The sequence below is a fragment of the Dermacentor andersoni genome, chromosome 1, assembly GCF_023375885.2.
Source record: "Dermacentor andersoni chromosome 1, qqDerAnde1_hic_scaffold, whole genome shotgun sequence".
NCBI classification, from domain to species: domain Eukaryota; kingdom Metazoa; phylum Arthropoda; class Arachnida; order Ixodida; family Ixodidae; genus Dermacentor; species Dermacentor andersoni.
This window is the reverse complement of record NC_092814.1, coordinates 226,430,507-226,452,523: the sequence shown is the minus strand read 5'-3', so window position 1 is coordinate 226,452,523 and position 22,017 is coordinate 226,430,507. Positions and strand designations below refer to the sequence as shown.

General features: G+C 45.0%; 2 long non-coding RNA genes and 1 other non-coding gene across 3 annotated transcripts; 1 reads left to right on the top strand and 2 right to left on the bottom strand.

Annotated features, from left to right (window-relative positions):
- Positions 1-1,144: 1,144 nt before the first annotated feature.
- On the bottom strand, positions 1,145-1,217 carry TRNAT-CGU (transfer RNA threonine (anticodon CGU)). Its single transcript has one exon. It is a non-coding gene; the product is annotated as a tRNA-Thr (tRNA).
- Positions 1,218-14,011: 12,794 nt separating this feature from the next.
- On the top strand, positions 14,012-18,329 carry LOC140219530 (uncharacterized). The gene is made up of 2 exons (XR_011895866.1): positions 14,012-14,676; positions 14,738-18,329. It is a non-coding gene; the product is annotated as an uncharacterized lncRNA (long non-coding RNA).
- LOC129380960 (uncharacterized) lies at positions 18,050-21,651 on the bottom strand. Its single transcript, XR_008609194.2, has 3 exons — positions 20,803-21,651; positions 19,842-19,980; positions 18,050-18,838 (listed from the first exon to the last, which is right to left on the bottom strand). It is a non-coding gene; the product is annotated as an uncharacterized lncRNA (long non-coding RNA).
- Between the last annotated feature and the right edge of the window lie 366 nt (positions 21,652-22,017).

Genomic DNA, 22,017 nt, shown 5'->3' with positions numbered 1-22,017 from the left:
GTGCACAACCAGGACCCGCGGCTTCAAGCCCGAACCCGAACCACACGGGCCCGCGGGCATCCCGGTGCAGCCAGAGAGAGAGAGAGAGCGACAGAGAGAGGGCGAAAAAAGAAAAAAAAAAAGACGCTTAAGCTCGTAAACAGCAGTCATCTACTATACTGAATATATGCCTACATCGCTATAATAAGATAAGCCATGATCTTTATATCTTCTCCCGCCATGGAACCTAAGCGTGAGCTCAGTGCTTTATCTGACGCTGCGTGAAGAACGGACGCGAACCTCAACTCTTTCCTCGCTGGGCCAACCGGGCCATAGGAAATCGATCGATTTTTCCACACGTTATTTAGTATTGCCCACGAGCAACGCTATGCGCCGTATAAAATGAAGACCGCGCTTAAACTTATGCCCGAATTTGTCAATATTGCGCATATTGGAAAGTTTTTCAAAAATCTAACTTCTAGAGAATCGAGCCATCGTCAAAAGAGGCCTCCACCGCTTACACTTCCCAAATCAAACAATGCAGCTTGTGCGCGTTGGTTGACTCCCATACATAATTTTTAAATGACAGCAGCAGTATTTCATTTCAGTTCTTTATTTCAGACAACAAGGTCTCGGATACAAGAGCAAACGGCAAATGTGATCTGCCTAACGGAATCCAGCACCCGAATGCACATAATCAGAGCATGCAGCAATGGGAACAAGAACACCATACACTATCGTTTTATAAACGGAACAAGGTGCATACTTTTGCAATCATAGAGCAAAATTCATACAAATAACGAAACCTCATTAACATAAAAATTCCTGCTATGCACAACCTATTAATCATTAGGACAGGAAAGGAGCTAAGCTTTAGCATTCTTGATTTAAAGCGTTCAGGGACAAACATCACTGAATAATTTCTATTGCCTGTGTATGTCTGTTGAGAAGACTTGGAATTAAGTATGAAAGCATTTGGGTTCCATAGTTGGTCCGCACAAGTGGAATTCTGTAATGGTCGTACCTTTATTTATAAGGCACATTACTACTACAGTAAGGAGCCAACAAACAAACCAAGGACAACATAGGGGAAATTACTTGTGCTTACTAATTGAATTAAAGAAATGACAAAGTAATGGCAATGAAAGTGGGTGAAAAAACAACTTGCCGCAGGTGGGGAACGATCCCACGTCTTCGCATTACGTGTGCGAAGCTCTAACCGATTGAGCTACCGTGGCGCCGTTTCCCCATCCACTTTCTTGGGTGTTTACATTTTTACTCCTAGAACTAACCTTGGGAGTGTTAGCCAGCGCCACTACTCACAAACCTTGGCGGCGGATGTGGAACACCCTTTCTGCCGCAGGCGTCACGAGTACGTGATCTTTTTTTGGGTGAAGGCAACTGGTCAATAAACCCACTCATGCTACCTGAAGGCCCCTCGGGCCCCGCGGTTAACCCCCTTTCTTCTCGTTCATTACTACTAGAGTGCAATTCAAGATATTTAGAAGTATTGAGCTTGATTTTGTTAAAGACATAAGAGAGAAATTTCAACTCATATAATTGATTCACTTTTACAACGAAGTGTTCTAAAATATACAAACTTGTGTGGTCGTTGTATGAAAGATTTTTGACATATCGTGTCGCTTTTTTCTGTAACGTTATCAATTTTATAAGATTAGTTTTGGTTGTATACCCCCAAATCAGTATAGAACAGTGAAGACGTGAATAAATCAGGGTGTAATGTAACGGCCACTTCAGTCATTTAGGAACAAGGTTTCTAATTTTGTACAATACGTAGACTGACTTCGATATATTGGCATGGATTTCAATAGTATGCTGGTTCCAACTTAAGTGTTCTTGAAAAAGGACATCTAAAAACTTGTAGAAAAGAACAGGTTCAATTACATTGTTTTCAAATGTAAGTTGAAGTTCAGAATCATCAAGCTTGTTGCCTGCTTTAGGGCACTATAACGTTAAACTATTCCAACCTTTTCTATTCCAATTCTGCAATCAGCCCTCCATGATTGGTGAAAAACATATTTGGACCATCCCCACTTCACCTGTCTGTCACGCGACGTCATTAAAACCGCGATAGTTCCCCATCTGATATGACATGTACACACTGATTATGCATGATCGGACCTAACAAAAGAAAAATAGTTATTTCTGATTCGACGCCTTTTCGCCATTAGCCCTCGGCTATTGGTGAAAAGTTTTCTGGCTGCACCCACTTCACCTGCCTGTCACATGACGTCACAAAGCCACAAAACCTCACCGCGTCAAAGTGACGTGTACGCGTTAAAGATGCATTATTATGCCGAACAAAACTGAATTTTCTTCTGAATAGCCGCAGGCTGCCCCGTTTCGCAAGGAATAAAAGATGGCTGCCGCCGATCGCTCAGGCACTGGCTACTCGCACCTGCCGGAGAGCATGGGTTTATTTGCGTGTAATAAAACTTTTTGGGGTGGCCGTGTAACGTTTTCGACCACTATCGGCACGTTTACAACCTCGTTCTGCCAACTCTTCTTTGCTGAGGATCCGTTTCAGCGTCATTCCGTTGCATGCCGCCACGATTGTCGACGAGCCACCGTAAGCTAAGTAAGACAAAGCGGACCAATCACAGACGCCGGCACCACCCTTTTCATCCGGTTACCGATTTTCAGCGCAGTGGCTCGACCCCATTGAATCCCTCTCCACTTGAGCGTGCTCCTCGCCTCTTGTGAGCCAATTAGATAAGACAAGCCGCTCAGTGTAGGCAATGCTATTCGTTTTTTAAGCAAACAAAAGTGACCTCCTATGAACGAGGAGAGCATTTGATTGGTTTGTTCAGACAACCCTGCTGGTGACCGCCCGATGCTTGCGTCGGCGGTTACGCAAATTTGACGTCAGGAGATTGGAATAAAAACATATTGGAATAGTTTTACGTTATAGGGCCCTTAAATAAATAACCTCTGTTTTACTAAAATTTAATTCTAGTTTATTTGTATTCAACCATAAAGATAATTCTTGTAAGCCTGTATTAGCCTCAACATGTATATTATCAAGATGCATACCAGAGAAAAACACAGTGGTACCATCAGCATACAGAATTATTGCAGGAGTTCTTATTATCTGTGTCAGTGACATAGATAATGAATATTGGACCTAGAACAGACCCTTGCGGTACAACATATATTAATTGTTGCAGTTGTGACTGATGGCCATTGAAACATGTATACTGCACGCGACCGGAAAGATAACTACGAATCACATTTAAGGCAACTCCTCGAATGCCATAAAACAGTAGCCTGTAAAATACAATGTCATGTTTAACAGAATCAAATGCCTTTTTGAAATCTAAAAAAATAGTCAGACTGTCTATCGTTTGGCATCGATATTAGAAAGTATTTTTTTTTCCTTTATACTAAGCAGTGCCATTTCAGTCGACTTCCTCTCATGAAACCCGAACTGTTCTTTCACAAAAATTTGCCAGCCGTCAAAAAACATACATATTCTATTTCTTATCAAATATTCCAGTAGTTTGGAAAACAAGGGAAGGAGAGATATAGGCCTATAGTCATTTATGCTATTATAGAGGCCACCTTTGTGCAAAACAACCACTCTTGCAATTTTCATGCCGTCTGGAAAAAGCCCTTGGTCTAAAGCATCATTGCATATATGCTGTAGTGGCAAGCTGATTAGATAGGCAACAGCAATAATTAGCGTGGCCTTAATTTCATCTGCTCCTGTCGCAGTGGATTTATATAGGTTTCTAAGGAACGTGAACACTTCATGCTCACTGCACGGCTTTAAGAATATAGAACTTACAACTGGAGAGAGAGAGGTAGTGTACTGATTAATTTCATGCTTTCGATCTTGTTTCTGAGACGACTCACCAGAGGATAGGAAATGCGCATTAAACTTGTCTGCCAAAGCAGCGCCACTGTAGTCGACGTTATTGAGTGTTAGTGTGCTAGGAAAATGACAAGTAACGCTTCCCATAAAATCACTAAGACAATTCCAGATTTTCTTAGACAGTTTGAGACTGCGGCAAATTTATTCTTGTACTATTCTTTCCGCGATTTTTTAATATCAGAACATAACTTATTTCTTATTTTTTTATATTCCTGAAGTATGACTGGATCTTTTAATCGGATGAATTTCTCGAAAGTTTGTCACGTGCTAGAATTCGCTTATACAACTCCACCGTTAACCATGGCTTTCAAGACCTTTTGTTATCTTTTTACTAACAAAGGAAATGGGCTATCGTATTTGCTTTTTACTAACACAAGGTATACTAGCATTTTTCTCATTGTAAACATATCGCTCCATGTAGTGCTTTCTAATATAGATCTAAATGTAGCCAGGTTATCTTGATTAAAACTTCTCGTACACTATTTGTTGAGCTGGCAGTTCCTTTTATTTTTTTTTCTTATTAACCGAGGAAAAAAGCAATATATTGGTAGGTGGCAGCTTAAATAAAATGTGAGCACACCAGATAGAACACTACATAACTCATGATTTGTGACACACACATATATTAACGTGTAACTCTCTAAAGTTATTCTTGTTGGTGATTGGATAACATTGGTGCTGTGAAGTGTATCAATGGCCTCATAAAAAAAACGGGAGCTGTTTGACAAAACATCAATATTGAAATATCCAGCCAAAACAACAGGCATACTTAAGATATACGCATATTCAAGAAGACCGCGCACAAACTGAACAAATTCTGCAATTTCACTAGTAGGGGTCGATAAGTGCAAGCAACTATGGTTTCGGAACATTTCAAAGCAATCGATTCGTAGTGCATACGAACAAGTGAAACGTCTGACAAAACTCTATACTGAAAACTTTCTTTAATGTACCATGCAAAGTCATTGCCTTTACGGTAATCTCTGAACGCCCCTTCAAATTTGTACCCAGGAAAGAGTACACCATTTTCACTTGTAAACCATGGTCCCGTGTATGCTAGGATATCAAATCTGATTCAGCGAACCCAAAGCCGTCGGTACTTCAAACTGCTTATTTCTTTTAGGCTTCTAATATTCACGTGAAAAACAGACATCATGTCATTTTCGTGAACAAGAGAACTGCGCACAGCAGAATTGAAAGATAAAGCATCGTTTTAAAAAAGCCTGGTTTGTGACGCCATGAAAGAAATTCACGATCCATTCCACTCTGTGAAGGAGGATGACCAGCGAAGCTGTTTAGCGCACGACACAGAGGAGACACAGAATTTTGAACAAAGGTACGGATATAGTTATTGTGGTCATCGTGACGAAACTTGGCAGCAGCGACAGCACATCGACCACAATTACTAATCGGGCTCTGCCTCACGTTGCAGATCTGCCATCAGCAAACCAGCACAACCGCATCCGCATCGCTGCTGAACGGGCCTTGTAGGGATTGGAGCGGTCGTAGTTGTAGGGAGGACCTTGGCAGGAACTAGGCGAGCAGGATTCATTTGCAGGATTTACATTTAAAACAAGACATACATCGACAGTCTAGCGTGACTCCCATATGGAGTACGCAAGACGACGCATACAGCAAACAGTTTACGAGCACACAGCTCACTAGTACATTTCGAGCATGACAACGAGCACTCAGCTCCCGACGACGAGCACGCTCTAGCAGCCGGCAATCGCTGCTTATAAGCACTTGTCCCCTTCCCCCCCCCCCTTGATTCCAAGCGAACGGAAACGTTCATCCAGTCATCGTTCGATGTCACCGAAGATGACCCGCCCTTTTGGAGGAGGCGGGCTCACATACTCGTGTTGCACACACACACAGGTGTAAAGGTCCGGAGCCGACGTCAGAGGGGCTTCGTAGAACTCTGCTCCGTCAAGGGTGGCGCTGGCGGGTAGCACATTCCTGAGCTGACCCCGCGCCACGTGGCTGCCGGTTATTCGCAGTTCTCTGAAGTGCGCCCCGTCCGGTTGGTTGGGACACGTGCAGCGGGCTGAAATAGCTGGCACGTTGTCACCCCGTACGGCCATTTGAAGGACAGCCTGCGTAAGCCTGCGTAAAGAGCTACGGGCGACGAAGCAAGGCCGCTGCGCAAAGCCTGAAGCATTCCAATCCTGGCGGCGCAACACGGCGGGACCTCGTGACCATCGCTAGACCCATAAATTGACAGCGGTACTCGTGGACAGATCACTTGGCAGCAGCGACAGCATATCGACCACAACTATTAATCGAGCTCTGCCTCACGTTGCAGATCTGCCATCGGCAAACCAGCACAACCGCATCCGCATGGCTGCTGAACGGGTCTGCATGCGTAAAGAGCGACGGGCGACGAAGTAAGGCCGCTGCTCAAAGCCTGAAGCATTCCAATCCTGGCGGCGCAATACGGCGGGACCTCGTGACCATAAATAGGGCCATAAATAGACAGCGGTGCTCGTGGACAGATCACTTGGCAGCAGCGACAGCATATCGACCACAACTACTAATCGGGCTCTGCCTCACGTTGCAGATTAGCCAATTTTCTATTTTTTGTTCACTTCATTAAGTCACTTATAAGTGCTCCTGTCGCTGCTGCCACAGTGTGTTGTGAAACGTGTTTACGCTTTGTTCCGGTAGCTAATAAATGTCGAAGGAAATGCAAAAGTGCTTCCAGGAATTCAAGGAGGAGCTTCGAAATGAATTCAAGAACCTCCGAGAATCTCTCGAAAGAAGTATCCGTCTAGAAGAAAGAAATCCTCGGGCAGATATAGAAGAGATGAAACGCAGCATTACTTTCATTAGCAATGGCCTTGATGAAGCTAATAAGAGGCTTGAAGCCTCCCTGACTGAAAATAAGCAACTACAAAAAAAAAAAAACGAAGCGCTCCGACTGCAGGTCAGCGCTATCGAAAGCGACCTTACTACATAACAAGCTGACCTCGTGAAGTCAGCAATACTCGCGTAACCGGAACCTGGAAATCAGAAACATCAAAAAAAAAAAAAAAACAAAGAATGCCTTTCAGATATCCTCAGCCAAACTGGCAAGGAAATCAATGAGCCAATTTCAGTCACTGACGTAGACGTATGTCGCAGGGTTTCAACAAAAGATAAAAATAAAAAAAAAACATCGTGGTCAAGTTCGTGAGGCGAGATGAGCGGGACAAGGTTGTTGAAGAAGCACGCAAAACAAGGCTCACAAACGACAAGTTGGGCCTGCCGACTGAATACTCTTTGGGTTCATCGACAGACGAGCCCATTTACATAAATAAGCATCTTTGTCAGTATATGAAGAGAGTTTTGGGCATGGCTGTAGCGCGCAAACGCGAAGCCCGATGGAAATTTGTAGGGGTTAAAAAACTAAATGCCCTTCCACTATGTGAAGAAGGATGACCATCGAAGCTGTATGTGGGCCCCTTAATGGCGAACTGCCCCTCCACCGCGGGTCGGTCCGGCATTGCACTATCTTCGTGATCGGCACACGTATGGGGAGTGCTTATCGCCTGCTTCACCTCCACCGCGGGTCAGGCCGGTATTGCACTATCTTCAGGATCGGCCCACGTACGGGGAATGCTTAACGCCTGCTTCACCTACGCCGCGTGTCGGGCCGGTATTGCACTATCTTCGGCATCGGCCCACGTATGGGGAGTGCTTATCGCCTGCTTCACCTCCGCCGCGGGTCAGGCCGGTATTGCACTATCTTCAGGATCGGCCCACGTACGGGGAATGCTTAACGCCTGCTTCACCTTCCGCCGCGTGTCGGGCCGGTATTGCATTATCTTCGGCATCGGCCCACGTATGGGGAGTGCTTATCGCCTGCTTCACCTCCGCCGCGGGTCAGGCCGGTATTGCACTATCTTCGACATCGGCCTACGTATGGGGAGTTTTCTGCTTACCACGCCAATGCCCCAGAAATTTGCTTGGACGGTATAGGTATGCAGCTTCGCTGTAAAACGGCAACATTTTCGCACGTCGCGACGATAAATGCAAATTGCAGCGATAAAGCGTGAAAGTGATCTCGGCAAGGTCTGCGCGGACGGCTAGAAATGCAACATTTTCTTTGGGCAGTCTGCTTTCCGTGCCAGTACCAATATTGATGCCGATTGTATTCTTCCTTACGATATAACAAATCTTGTGCCCTGTGAACTACACAAACTGTTTAAACTTTTACGTTAACACAAGATCCATTCAGCGGAAATATGATGACATTACTGTTTTGTTAGAATCACTCAAAGTTTCTTTCGATGTAATGATGTTCACTGAGATTTGGTACAATAACAACTCTAACCACTTTGTTTTACCTCGTTACAATAATTTTTTTTTAAATCGTCCGGATAGCAGAGGAGGAGGGGTGTCTATACAGGTAGCAGTACCAGGTTTTGACGTCATAAGTGAATTTAGCATTGTTACTAGAGACTTCGAGATCATCTGCGTTAATCGGGGTAGAAGGTTGTTTGCCGTGTAGTAAAATGTCCTCGACTCTCTGCTTACGTGTGCTAATCAGTGCAAATGGCTGCTTACAATTGGGGGTGGGGACCTGAACATTGACATTTTAAAGCATTCAGGCCCCACCACAGAACTCTTATTCTTATTACAACAAAGTGGTTTTGAGAACATTATTGTGATTCCAACGCGCGTAACTCAATCAGCGACATCTCTACTAGACATTTTCATAACTAATGCTGTTAGTGAAAAAATCGCATCTGGTGTTGTAACCTGTGACATTAGTGATCACTTGCCAATTTTCTGCATACTTAAAGCGACACTAAAGGTTACTATGAAGTCAAGTTAAAGTGATAAAGCAATGCTCTAGAACGTCTAAGGCGTCAATGTAATCCCAAACAGAGTTTAGTAACCGAGAAATTGAGGTAAATGCATGGCACGATTTGAGACTCCCCAGCGACATTCCGGTACTAGCCCGATGACGAAGGCACTCCTTATCATAATTTATGTCACGAGTACTCAACTACTCGTATTAAAAAGATCATTTCATTAGATTATAAGACGGAAGAAAATGATACTTGTCTACTTCTAATCGATTCTAAGAAAAAATACCATTTTGACGTTACCCTTGGGTAGTATGGGTGATCGAGAAGTTTCGTTTTCGCTCGACTCTGCGCGCTCGACTTTGCGCCGCGCGCGCTTTGGAGTTTCAGTTGTTTCGTTATCGCGTCGTGCTGCGGTGGTTCTGCTGGCTCGCGAAACTTGCATTTGGAACAAGCAGCGAGAATGCCACGTCCATGTGATGTCGTGGGATGCGCGAACGGTCCGTGGAACTTGACCAAGAGCAGTTGCAGCGCCGAATCCAACGTTAGTTATCAATGTGTGCCAACGAGTGAACAGCCCTACCTCTGCCACAGCGCGCTGGCAAAGAGCCGAAAAACCACGTAATGTGCTCACTGCATTTTCGTCCAGAGGATTACGAGTTCAACGCCGACTTACTGAAGTCGTGTGGAGTGCCTTTCAAAGCAGGCCGTCGTCGTAGTAGTACGCAACGACGCCGGCAGCGCGAGCCCTCAGCAGCAGGTCACGTTCATCAGTGCTTAAACCGCTGAAGTCGAACCCAGCATCGCGTGCCAACGTGTCGTTGTCAGGGTCATCCATTGCAACGAGCGTCGAAGTTGGCGTCATAAAATGAAGAACCAGCTTATCGTCGCGCGCTTTGCCTTCCGCTAGCCACCATAGTTCCGCTTTCGCGCTGCTGTCGGCTCTGTCTTGGCTGTTTCTAGCCGCGCGTTCGCGTTTTGCGCAGAAAAGCCGAAGCGCCGTCTGCGGGCGCTGTTTTACTCACCGACGGCGCAACGTCACGACGGCGAGACCATGACGTCACCACTCCTCGATCGGAGGGAGGGTGATTTTAACTGCGCTAGAGGTACGCGGACGCTTCAGAACGCATTTTCTCTTAAAATAAGTCTCTTCTTCGCACGAAACAAGCGTTTCGAGGTTTCTGGGATAGTATTTCAACAGTCCACGTTGACTTAATATTAACCTTTAGTGTCCCTTTAAGCGACACAAGGACTTGCAGACACATGTATGACCGGAGACAACATATCGTAAAATATCGCCACATACATTAGACATATTTAGACGGAAAATTTCCCAGGTTGACTGGAACCAAATGTATCAGCAGGTGATAGCAACAAGAGATACGACGCCTTCTTGAGCATTCTAAACAAACATTACACGTGGTCTTTTCCTTTACACGTATCGCAAGCAAAAAAAGCTGCGCAAGCCGTGGATAACGTGCGACCACATCAAGCTAATCAATAAAAAAAAAAAAAAACTTTTTGGGTCCTTTCGTTCATCTCGGAGGATCGAACAATTTAAAGAATATAAAATGTTTCGCAATAAGCGTAAGAAATTCTAAAGAAAGCCAAAGTTGATTATTACAACCGTATGTTTAACGAAAATTGCCTTCGAAACAGTGACGTCTTATGAAAGAACCTTAACGAACTTAAGAATGACAAGAGAGAGAGAGAGAGATAAAGAGGAAAGGCAGGGAGGTCAACCAGATATCGGTCTCCGGTTTGCTACCCTACACTGGGGATGGGAGATAGGGGTTATAAAGAGGACAGACAGGAAAACGTTAAATAATCACGCACACACGGAGGCACACACACACAAGAGGCGTTCCACTTAAAGTCGTTCACATAGGCCGGTAGATCGCAAAAAGCGCAATAGTGCTTGCACGGCCTTCTTCTGTGACGGTAGGTCCTTTCGATGGTGTAAAATTCTTTTTTCTGACAGCGGTTGGTCGTCCAGCTGCACAAGTTCGTGGCGAAGGCATTCCATCTGTGGACTGTACTGCGGGCAGGCGCACAAGAAGTAGAGCAGCAGTTGATAACCTGACAATTGGAGATACGGTGGTCACAGGAACCGACCTTGCAAATTGTTTCAACGACTTTTTCGTCGGAATCGGTACTAGTACATACTGTGCTGAAACGATCCGACGAGGTTGCTTAGTGGCTATGGCGTCGGGCTGCTAAGCACAGGTCGCGGGATCGAATCCCGGCCACGGCGGCTGCGTTTCGATGGGGGCGAAATGCGAAAACACCCGTGTACTTAGATTTAGGTGCACGTTAAAGAACCCCAGGTGGTCCAAATTTCCGGAGTCCCCCACTATGGCGTGCCTCATAATCAGAAAGTGGTTTTGGCACGTAAAGCTTCATAATTTAATTTAATACTGTGCTGAAACAACAATATTTCAAGAATACCACAATCAGTATTTTTTCACCCGACGAGTGTGAACGAAATTATTGGCACTTTTCAGGGACTAAGAAACAGCCGCAGTCAAGACGATGATGATCTTCAATTTAAGCCAATTAAGTTTGTGATTGATTTACTTGCGCCAATATAACTCACATATACGATTTGTCGCTCACGTCAGGCGTATTCCCGAGTAGAATGCAAATAGTAAAAGTGATTTATATATAAGAACGGCGATAAAAACAACTTGAGCAATTAATTATCGACCGCTATCTGTACTGCCTATTTCTTCGGAAGGACTAGAAAAGGTCATTAACGCTCGCTTAGAAAATTTCTCTAACAAGCACAACCTCCTTACTGATTGTGAACATGGTTTCAGAAAAAGACGAAGCACTGAAACCGCACTCCTCATTCAAAAGCAAGCTATTCTGAAGAACTTCGAAAATAAGATCATGACGCTAGGTATATTCTTAGACTTTAGCAAGGCGTTCGATCGAGTCAACCATTTAATACTACTCGATAAATTAGAACACTGTTGTTTTATAGAGAAACGACTTTGCAACTAATTAGAAGCTATTAAACTCCCGCCTACAATACGTCGAATTAAATAATCATAAATGCAGGCTGATGCCCATTGAATCCGCAGTTCCTCAAGGAAGCATGTTGGGCTCAATATTTTTTCTCTTCTACATAAACGATATCGTACAAATTTATTATCAATGCCAGTACCTTATATATGCAGACGATTGCTGAGTCCTCATAGATGGTGTAAATATGGAAGAAATACTACCTAAAGCTACGGCCTTTTGTCAGCGACTATATGTGTGGTGCAAAAGAAATAGGCTTAACCTAAATGAATTTAAAACGAAGTGTCCTGTTTCGTCCACAGGGATCTGGGGAAATAACAACTGGGTGCATAACCCTAGGTCTTTACCACATCACCATAGAAAGATCAGTAAAATTACTTGGAGTCGTTTTTACGGAGCACATGTCATGAAATGACCACATAAAAAACCTACTAAGTAAAGCTGCCGGTGTGCTAAGTCATTGTCGTCACATTCTTCCGACTAATGTTAAAAGGACTCTGTACTACGCTTTGCTGAATTCCCACTTGTACTACTACGCATCAGTATCGGGAAACACCACACTTATTACAAACCTAAATAAACTATACATTAATGCAGAAAAAGGCACTACGGTATACTGATAATGCACCGTTTCTAGAACATACAGATCCACTTTTTTGTAAGGATAAAATCATAAAATCGGACAAAATTTACACCCACAAATTTCTAACGTTCTATAAAAGCGCTCAACTCGGCAAACTTGACAAGTTTTTAGACCTAGCAAGTTTATAGGAAACCATAGCGTTGTATCCCTTTAGGTACCAACCGCCATTTGAAATTCCCTTCGCCACAAAAGCTCTGCTGCGATATTTGAAGGCTACTGGATTGAGTCAGCGTCTGTAATCCGGACTGAGTGACCAAACGATATACCCAGTAGACTTTCTCTTCTTCTTTTAACCTTTCCGTCCCCTTTTCCCTTCCCCCAGTGTAGGGTAGCCAACCGGGCTCAGTCCTGGTTAACCTCCCTACCTTTCCTTTATCATTTGCTCTCTCTCTCTCTCCCTTCGCTCGCCCACATTATGGTACAGAATGGGTTCGACACACAATCCCACTTACATTAAACGCATGTTATGCACGAGATATAGATATACGAACACTAACGAAGAAAGAAATGTTCGATCTCTGTATAGCCTAAAGAAAAACTTTGTACCCTAAAATAGGTCCTCTTGATCTAATTATGCTAAGATGTTTGATTAGTACTTATGGTATTACGCCAAAATGTTGGATGAGTGCTTATGGTAATTAGCTAATACGTGTCTTGATGCAGTTTCTTTTTGTATGGGATTTATTTACAGTATTTACATGAGAACGTTACAGTTCATCAGTCTAACATGACTGAAAGAGGAATACATACTGAGGAGCCGCCAACGGCTCCTTAAATACACTCTGGCCTCCCTAAATCCCTAGGTGAGGGAAAACGGCCGTCCAAGGGGAGCGTCTTCGACCAAGGGGAGCGTCCAAAGTCATCGTCGTCGACCCGCTTTTGAGGGGGAGGGTTTACGCACTCATTTCCGCACAGGTTTCACTGAACACACCGAGGTGACAGGGTTTCTTGCAGACAGGGGTCTTGACCCGAGCAGGCACCTCTTGATCCAAGAACTGACCGCGTAGTCAGTGGCCGCCGCGTCTGTCCATTGACCGACAACTTCTGGCACCCGTGAGACAGCAGTTGCAAAATATCTCTTTCCCGGAATTCCCCCGCTCCAAACAACCCGTGGCGGCCACGGCGAATTCAGCAACAATACTTCGTCCGCCGACCGCGTTTAGTCACAGCGGCGCCGAGGGGGTGTTGATGCGGTACATCGTCGTCCCTACAAAACGATTCGCCGCAGCAGGTGGGGAAGGGTTCCAAGGTCGCTTCTGGGAAGCTCGCCACCTCCGCAGCTGCAGCTGGCTGGGAATACATTGTAGGACGGTACCCTTGCAGGCCGTTCGTAACAGCTCCACCAATGGCCCGGAAAATCTCGACTGGCCAGTGCTGATAACCGCTGTGCAGGAAGAGAATGGCTGGTGGCAAAGGGGGGGGGGGGGGATGCCTTGGCTTGCAACGACCAGCAGTGAAATGCTGACAACGCCCCAAAACATCCAACAAGGACAGGCAACTGCAAAGCGAACCCCACAACACGGCTCTGCGCCGAGATGACGTATCTCGGATCTCACTTTAGACCCGCTAGGCTTCAATGACAACATAAGTGCAGAAACAACAAATGCTGCATTTCGCTACGCCAATTTGGAAGGAATTTCGTGCTGACAAATTGGGCAATCATGGAGGGAGTTCTGGGGCCGTATTCTGTAGCGGTTCCTTTGGGAACCGGTTCCCTTTGGCTGTTACGTCTGGATTACGTCACTCGGAGAAAGAGTGGAACGGGGCGGCGTGAGGGGAACCAATCAACGAGCGGCGGTCTGCCGGAAGATCACGTCATCATTTTTGTTTGTACTTAGGGGACGGTATAGCAATTGAAGGATGTTGCTGGTTTGATAAAAAAACATTGGTTTGTATAGAACACTTGCAAATATATTTTCAGTTATAAATGTGAGCTTGCGGCGCAGACCGCTACTGGGAGTTGTAATTTTATTTGTGTTGTTTTCTTATTTAGTCGCTAGGTGGTGTGCCATACGTTATGCAAACAAGTTGCCTCGCTTTGTTTACGTTTTGGACTTGCCAGTTTGCGCGCCGAATCCGAAACTGGGTCCTCATGTTTGAGCGAGGCCGCACGATATACTCGTGTCATTTGTTGAAGAGCACCCCTACCTTGCGAAGGCGTCGTGTGTGCTGGGTCTACAGCTGACGGCGGCGCGCAAGGAGGAGCTCTGGCAGCCAGTGACTGCCTTGCTGAATGCTGAGGGCCCGGCAGTGAAAATTGCAGCCCAATGGCGCGGCGTGTGGAAGAAAGATGTGTATAACGCCCGCCGTGATGCAGCCGCCTTGCACGCCGAAAGCAGGTAAGCACACTCGTTGACGGAGCTTTTGCGCACCATATTCTAACAAACGTGTTAATCACAGAGGAACCGGAGGAGGCAGCCTGCCCGGACCGCGAGGGCGCGTCCTCTCCCTAGTTGGAAGGGCGAGCGCCATCGGAGTCTGCCCGCCGTTCTTCGAGCCCGACGAAGAGGTGAACATCAGCGCATGGGTTTCAATAGGTCAACGCCAAGTCGACGCGCTGTCGCGATTTATGGCAACACACACACTTTTAATTTTTCAACTTTGCCCCGTGCGGTCCGTTTATGGAACGCACTACCAGATACCATTGCATGCCAATATAAACACTGCATTTCGCAATCTGCTAAACGATCAATATGCCGTTTCAACCGTCTAAACACGTCATGTCTTTTGTAATTTTCTTGCATTTTTTCTACAAGTTAAAGAATTTCAGTGGTCCCAATTTCTTTACAATACTTACTACTGTATAACATGCAAAAACGTTTACAATGTTATTATGCTATTATGTTGTTGTTTACCATTTATTGTTATTGCTCTACATATTGTATTTGCTAATGTAATAATTTTCCATGTTCTGTGCGTACTCCTTTCATTATGCTGATGTTTATTTCTTTCCCGATTCCATACTAATATGTTACCGTATTTCCCCATTTACACTATACCTTCTCGAAGGCCTGTAAGGAACATGTAAATAAATAAATAAATATTTACAATGTTTGCAGATGACTGTATAGTATATAGGGTCATCAATAGCGAATCTGACCAACAAGCACTACAACACGATTTGGATTTGATTGCCATATGGTGTGAAAAATGGAAAATGTCACTGAATGAGAAAAAGAGTGTCCACGTCACCTTTACCGGGAAGAGCTCATACGACAGCAATCGTAACACTATAAATAATGCTACTCTTGAACAAGTGTCAGAATATAAATACTTAGATGTATTTTTTTCTGCTGATCTAAGGTGGAACAAACACGTTACTCATGTTAGGAACAAGGCTGTCGGAGCATTAGATTTTTTGAAACGTAACTTTAGTAGCTTGCCACAGAAACTTAGGGAGCAACTGTATTTCACACATGTGCGCAGTACACTGGAGTATGCGTGTGTTTGCTGGGATCCATATGCTACAGAACTTGTAGATAAACTAGAAAAAGTGCAGAACAGGGCAGTTCGGTTTGTCCTTGGCAATTATGACAGGATGCTTAGCATGACAGAAAGCAAAAAAGCATTAAATTGGCATCTTCTTGAACACCGTCGCCGAAATCTCAGATTAAAATTTCTTCATAACATATACCACTCTAATACGGGGATAGCCAGGTAATTCTATTTTTAGCCGCCCACATATGTTTCTAAAAGGCGAGATCACAAATTAAAGATATGTGAGATTCCTTTTGACCCTCTATTGCATGAATTATGAAAGTCATTTTTTCAGCTTTCATTATTGATTGAATAAACAAACATGACTGTAATAATAAAGGTAAAGCTTTGTGCCAAATATCGCACACCATGAAGATGGCTGAGGGCTCTTGCTGCCATGGGCGGAAAACAAAGCTTCACGGACGGTGGCCTTTTAATGTGATGTGGGGAATGAAATGAAACAGTTGTTTGCTGCGTTCAGGCACAGATGAATGTTTCACTTCCTCTATCTTACCAACGACTTGTTTGTGCAAGGTGGCCGCTTAAATCTTTGTTTCTTCTCGTCAAATTCTGGCCAGTGGCTGACTTGGTCAGATCGGTCGTCTTTGGGTGGCATTGCGGCCGCTGGTCCCTGTGCTTTTTTTGACTTGAACATGGAATTCGATGTCCTGACTAGAAGTCCTTCCTGGTCGCTAGTTGGGTAGGCACTTGTTATGCGAGGTAAGGCATTCTGCAATTTCTGCTTTTAATTGAGCCAGCGGTAGTACTTGTCTCCTCCTAAGCTGCTCCTGCACCCTCCTGTACAATACCCATGCTGTTAGTACCGATAAGTCTAGCATAGGCGTAAAAATTCGAAAGTGCCATTTCTTCGACATCTGATATGTATGCAGTAAAGTTCAAACAGAGAGTCCAGCAGGTCGACACCACCCATGTGCCTGTTATGGACCTTTACTACGCTGGGGCAATCAATTTCGCGAAACACCTTGGCGGAGGTAAACCAGCGCTGAGTCTTTTGGACTGGATCTCTCCCAACAAAGCTCGACAGAAATGTCACGGCGCGGTTGTCGTATCAACGCACACACGATAACTCTACATCATCTATCGCGCTTGTGAGTGCCTCTGAAGCACCACTTCCTTTACATTTCAGTTCCTTTTCACTTTTCAGGCGGCTGTTTGGTAGACAATTCGCCCTAACCGTACCGATCGTCAAAATTACATCTTGTGATAGAGTGACCTGCAGCTTCGGGCTATTGAACAGATGGCAGCACGTTACCATATTTTGTATTTCAACTTCATATTGTGCCAAATATGGCACACACCGATTTCGGTTTCTCTGCTGTAGTTGCAGGCAAAATTGAGAAAACTAGTAACTGCCTTGAATTGGCGAGGCCAAAAAATATGCCAAAATTTTTCTACGTTTCTGCGGTCGAACTTTTCAGAGAAAAAAAAAACCAATTGCTCGTGTTTGCCCCCTCCGAGTTTCACGTCGCATCCCAAAATCTACTTCACCTCTGTTTTGCGTATCACTCAAGAGATGGCAGCACTTGCCCATAATAAGTGCGCATAACTACGAGATTTACTCTGACGGTATCACATTCTCAACTGGGAATCTCACACACGCGAAAAAGAATGGTAACCGGTATGTGCCAAATATGGGACGCCATGCAATAGAGGGTTAAAAGCGACGCTTTCCGCTACTCTTTCTATGTTCGTACTATAAGAGACTGGAATACTCTACCACCTGACACTGTCTGTATTTGTTCAAATGATGATTTCTTCCATGCTTTATGAGTGTAATTCTGAGTGTTCATTTATATGAGTTGTACCCTCCCTGCTGTAATGCCTGAATGGCGAAGCAGGTACCCAATGAATAAAATGAATAAATAAAGAATTGTTTATATTGTTGCACCTTGTTAAGCAGCAATTACGAGCATTATGTGAAATCATGTGTGCAAGAAATGCAATGTTGAAGCAACTCTTGAGTTTAAACAAAGCAGTAGTAAGCTTGAGTGTCTGCTATTTAAAGAAATCCTGCTCCAATAAGTGCTTGACATGTCTCGTTTGTTGCTATACGTTTCAATATGTGCTATACAGATTGCTGACGACATTTCAGTTGCTGTGTAACTCATGCTGCTCTTGCGTGTCACACATGAACAGACATCTTCAGCTTTGGAACAATGCATACTGCACAGTAAAATAGGCATTGCAAAGCAATATTCAACAATGCAAGATTGGTTGCCATTCACCTTGGAAATAACCTTTATTTAAAGAAAATTCCCTGGCGAGACAATATTCAAAAGCACAGTGAACAAAGCAAAGGAGTAACATAATGGCACATGGTTATTTGTCACTGCATGTGTATCTGTCATGCTCAACATAGACAAATCATGTGCTTTTCACTACTGCAGTATGCAGCATACTATGATTAGCCACATGTGAGCACACGCAATGTGTTATGTTGAAGTGCACGGCCTATTTACTTTCATGAAAATAAAAATAAAACATGTTACACCAGCACATGTCTCCGCCTCATTTGCCAGCGAATGCGCCGGCGCACACTTTGCAGGTAGGCAATGCGAAAATTTCTGGGCAGCCGAAACCCACCAACTATGGATTCACGCACCGCACGGCCTCTTTGAAACAAAGCTCGAGAAGGCTGTACAGGGTGCGCCTGCGGTGGCACCTGTACTTGAAGCGGCACTTGTGCCTGGGCTGGCTCCTGTGCGCTGTCGTCATGTGCACCGTCATCACCTGGGTCGTCTGGCAGAGGCACGCCTGCTGCAAGGCAGAGGTTATGCAGTGCTGCACAAGCTGCAACAATAGTGGCTGCTTTCTGAGGCGAGTAGTGGAGCACCCGATACCTCTGCAGGCATCGGAAGCGGCTCCTGACGACTCCTATGCACCGCTCAACGGCATTTCGCATTGATGTGTGTGCCTCATTATAGCGCCCCTCTGCCGTGAGGCGATTTGGGTGACCAGGCACAGGCGTCATGATCCATGGCTCTAGCGGGTACCCAGAGTCCCCTGTAAAGTGTTGCACGTCAGTGAACGAACGTGGATACATTAAGGCACAATGCAAGAACACAGTCTACGCCAGGGCCCTTTTACAACAGCAGCGGGTCTTGGATTTATTGTTGCAATATCTATCGAACATTGACCTTCCCAGAAAGTTGTAAAGAAAGTTCGACTCATTTTAAAGAAAAGCCCAATTTCACCTGTTGTCTCGGCTGCAAATCTCATTCTCGGGTTAAGTTGGACATGTAATATTTATTTCATACTCGTGGTTTTCTGCTCCGCTCATCCCATTTGCTTCTCCCTAAATGTACATCCTCCACTAAAACTAATTAGCTCTTCTCTCTTCAGAAGTGTTATTTTATAAAACACTTCTAAGGTCTACTCTCGAATATGCTGCCAGTATCTGGGATCCTTACTCTACCTTTCGTACCTCTTCTCGTGAAGGTACCCGAACTCGAGCTACCTGTTTGATCCTTTCTAATCACTCCAGCACCACATGTCGCTGCAACAAAAAAAATTGCAGACATTGTGACACAAAGAAAAATAGCGCAACTTGCACTATTCTACAATATATACTACACCGATCACTAACGTCGATGCCGAAAGTTTCACGCACACGCTTATTCCTTCGTTCCAAGGACAGTGACCAGGAACCAGCTACCCGAGTCCATTGTCACCAACCCTTTTCCATCATACTTGAAAACTGCCATTTCGACGTGTTCTGTAGAATTACACCCCTGCCTGTAACGCTCCACGTGGCATTCAGTGTATTGAAATTAATAAGTAAATAAACAGAATAACATTTCAGCTGTTGTATACATGCTGGTAAAAATATCTGCCTTCTAAGAGAGACATGTTTCTCTCGATAGTCGCTGTAGATTCATTAGGTACTGCTGCATTCACAACACATTTCTAGCAAATCACGCTTTCTTAAAGCTTGCTAGGATGCAAAACTATTTGACTGTGTATGTTTTACATGTGGAAGAAGCACTGCTACTTTAGGTGCACTTACCAAGCAAGACTTCTCCATGAAGTAACAGGCCACGAGTGAGGCGGCGGCGAAATGCAGAATGCCTCCAAACGAAATAATCGTGGCACGATCCCGGAAACCGTGGGTCAATTGCCAGGATATTCAGCTTTGCATCACACACCTCGTAAGGGAAAGCAAAGAGAAGGTGTCAATGCCACTGCAACAAATATCTGGCACAAACTTTTGCTTACAACACTACTTGCCAATCAGTTACTGTTCAGTCAGCCAACACAATTACAGAAAAGGAGATATCAACATACGCAGTAGGCAGTTGAACTAATCATCAGCATGATAACAATGTCATCTTAACCTGCAAATGCAATGTTGGCATGTGTACATGTGCTCATGTATGGCGTGCGGTCACAACACAATGTGCAAAATAATTCCTTTGGTTTCTTCCGTCCATATTGTACAAGATTCTGCTAGAGAGTGCCACCTGTGTTTTTTTCTTGTTTTTCCAGACAAAGTGCCTATTACAAGCGAAAGAACGCGGAAGTGGCAGCATGTGCCGTAGCAACAGCTAGAGCAAATGGGTGTCCACATATTCTCATTCTCCCTCACACCATTTTCATTGATGGGATGCTCCTTTTCACGTTTACAGTCTGTTGGCCACAATGCTTTAGTTTTACGTCGAATAAGAATCACAAGGGCTCGTCTTCTGTTAGGATCGCTCGCAGACGAAGACTCCCTTCACTGCTACGGCGTCTATTCCGGTTTAAGTCGCGCGTAATGTGTTTACATTGTAGCATCGAAAAGGCTATTCAACTGTGATTAGAGAGCACTGAAAAAGTGCGGCCGGGTTCTATTGCCAAGATCAAAGGTGTCATTACACATACAACACAAACGCTACTTTCTCGAATAGGAAAATAACGAAACGAAGTTTTTTACAACGTGCACTCGCGCAATCACATATCGAAAATATTTGTCAATGAACAATACTCACGACCTTGCAGTTGAGGGCGTAATACCCTTTACGGCTCCAGTACGATTCCGTTTCGCCGGGGCCGAGCTTCTTAGGGCGAACGATGGCTATCAGACTCCCGTCCACACATCCTAGAACTCATGGAATTTTTCCACGGCTAAGAAAGCCTTCCTTGACGGCGGCTTTCTGTTGCGCCGTGGATGGGAATCTAACCCATCCTTTTTCTTTGCCCACAACCGTAATGGCCTTGGCGACGGCTGTAATGATCCGGCTGACCGAAGGCTGCGACAGTGCAATCGCTTCTTCATTCCCGACGCACTGTTGAAAGCTGCCGGTGGCAAAAAACCGCAGCGCGCACAGCACTTTCATCGTAGTGTCGACACCACGAAATCTTTGAGGTCCGAGATGTCCTTCCAGCTCATCGCAAAGACGTCACACTATGTCTTTGGAGAGCCTAAAATGCGTTCGAAACTCTTCTTCGGCCATGCCGAACGCGTCGCGTCGTTGCCTCTCGTCGCGTCGTTGTCTTTCGGCACTCGCCAGCAACACAACCAAAGGAGCCGCCATTGCCGTCTCTGTCTCGTCTCGTCTAGGTGCCGGCTCGTCAGCTGGCGCGAGATTAGCCGGCAGCCACGGTTGCCCTAGCAACCCTCGACATCATGCTCGCCCCCGCGCGCGACCCTCGAGAGAACCACTTCTCCGCGGTTCCTCTCCTAGCAGGGAACCGGTTCCTTTCCAGAAGATTGGCAACCTGTGTGACGTCATCAAAATTTGTCGTCCCGCCCACCAGGGATGACGACAACGAAACGCCGACCAATGGCAACAGCCCAAAGGAACCGGTTCCCAAAGGAACCGCTACAGAATACGGCCCCTGCTAAATGGGAGGGGATGTTCTTGGCTTAACAAAATTAAAACAAACCCAAAATTTAGGCGGGATCCCTAAACGCAGAATTCAAGTTAACCTGCTCAAACCATCCGCATTGCTATGCAACTTTCTCTTCTTATACCTAACGGAGCAGTTGTACTCTCGGAGAGTAAGGCTCCATCGGAGCAAGCGGCCATTTTTGTGTGACATTTGATTGAACCACGCCAGAGGACAGTGGTCGGTCTCGAAAATGAACCTCGCTCCGTACAAGTAACACAACTTCTGGGCTGCCCAAACTAAACAAGCACATTCCTTCTCTGAAGCGCTGTAGGCTTCCTCTCTTGCAGTTAGTTTACGGCTGGCATAGATGA